This window comes from Papaver somniferum, chromosome 1, assembly GCF_003573695.1.
Source record: "Papaver somniferum cultivar HN1 chromosome 1, ASM357369v1, whole genome shotgun sequence".
In the NCBI taxonomy this organism is placed as follows: Eukaryota; Viridiplantae; Streptophyta; class Magnoliopsida; order Ranunculales; family Papaveraceae; genus Papaver; species Papaver somniferum.
In genome coordinates, this window is record NC_039358.1 from 183340707 (window position 1) to 183342780 (window position 2074).

At 39.2% G+C, this 2074-nt stretch overlaps 1 pseudogene; it reads right to left on the reverse strand.

The window, feature by feature from the left end:
* Nucleotides 1-785: 785 nt before the first annotated feature.
* On the reverse strand, nucleotides 786-885 carry LOC113341609 (annotated as a pseudogene).
* Nucleotides 886-2074: the final 1189 nt, after the last annotated feature.

Sequence of the window (2074 nt, forward strand, 5' to 3'; positions counted from 1 at the left end):
CTTGTAATACCGATGAGGCCTTGGGTATCAAAGCTCCATCGAGCTTCCCTCGCCTCTATTCAACTTACTTTGACTCGGATTTATTCTAGAGGGGCTTGCTCAGATTGTAACGAGTTCCTTTTCGAAAGAATAGAAGCTGGTCTAGAAACAATCTAAGTGGATCCATCATGCTTTTTGTTTGCTAGAAATCAATAGGTTCGATTTGGTTGAGTCAGCCTTGTTTTGTGATTGCATAAAATTCCCCACCTTATTCTTTTGCTTGCCTGAACGTAAAAGAGACTCCCTAGGTAGATTTGTTAAAGAGAAACCTAATAGTTCTAAGCGTCTCGATTACCTCAATTTAGAAAGCCCGATTCTTGAAGATTCTGTTTTTGAACGTCCGTCTGAGGAGAAAATCCCTGATATTCCAATAGTGCCAGAAATGGCAACTTTGAAAGCTTTGTTGAACCCTACTAGGACTACTCGTACCTCGTGTATCAGATTATCTGAAACTGAAGAAAATTATGAACTTAAGCCTGGAACCTTACAGTTGCTCCCAATATTTTTAGGGAAAGAAAATGAAAACCCATATTTCCATGTTAGGGACTTTGAGGAAATTTGTAGTACCCTAAAAATTAGAAACCTTGATGATGATGCTTTGAAACTCAGGTTATTTCCCTTTTCCTTGAAAGATAAAGCCAAATCGTGGCTATATAGTTTGGCTTCCGGATCAATTGAAACATATGAACAACTTACATCTGCCTTTTTGAACAAGTTTTTCCCTAGGCACAAAACATCGTCTATTAGGACGCAAATCTGCACATTTTCTCAACAGGAGGGAGAATCCTTGTATAGGTATTTGGAAAGGTTCAATGATCTATTAGCCCAATGTCCTCATCATGGTTTAGAAAAGGTTAGGTTAGTTCAGATCCTTTATGAGGGTTTAGATTATCCCACTACAACCACAGTATAATCTATGTGTACAGGTAGGTTTGAAAACCAAAAAGTTGATGATGCGATGACATATTTGCATGAAATCGCCGAAAAGACCCAACAATGGGAAAGTAATAGGGGACCCCAGAAAACAATTCTTCTAGGCAGAGGAAACATTAACAGGGTAGAAGGAAACTTTGAATCAGATGCCAAAATTGCTTCTATAGCGAAAAGTTTAGAAGCTTTAGAAGTGGGTCACACTAGTGGTAGATTAGAGCCTTTTTTGGGAAGGCCAGAATAATGAAAAGCAAGCCAATGCTCACTATAATAACACTAGATTCGATAACCGTCAGAAGTTTGACCCATATTCAAAAACCTATAATCCTGGTCGGAGAAACCATCCGAACCTTTCGTGGTCTAAAGGCCAGAGTCAAGGTCAGTTTAGTAATTCTAATGCTCCCCCAGGTTTTGGTTCAGATAAGAACTCTTCAGGTCAGTTTCAGAACTCTTTAGAGAATAGAATGACGAGCTTAGAGGAATCTCTTAGTATATTAATAAAGAGCCAGGATATGTTAGCACAGAGCCAGGACATGTTAGTAAAGAGCCAAGTTAGTTTTCAACAGGAAACCAAGCAGAACTTTCAAACTAATGCTCAAACTCTTGCTAAGTTAAAACTTCAAGTCGGTCAAATAGCTAAGACCTTAAGTGAGAGAGATAACAGAAGGTTCCCTAGTCAGACTAATCCAAATCCTAGAGGAGTTCATGAAGTAGGTACAAAATCATCACATCAGTTGAATGTTGTTAGAACCCTTAAGAGTGGTAGAGTAGTAGACAATCAGGTAACCATGCCCAATAGTGAGCATACTGTAGTTCACCCCTCAGGACCAACCATATCTTGGGAGACGGATAAAGTTTCTGATGATGTCAATTCGGTTCCTGAGAGGCCCTATTTTATGCCTAGAGCCCCATGTCAATTCGGTTGCAGGAATGAAATGGTTGTATGGTTGATGAAGGGCCATCATGGCATTGGTCTTTGGTACCGTTCAAGTTAAACCTCTTATATTCAATCGGGCTCGCAAATCCCTATTTGCTGATTGCGGATTGAATCAAGATATAGAGATATAAAACTCTTTGATATACTTTTGATACATTGAGTCTAACT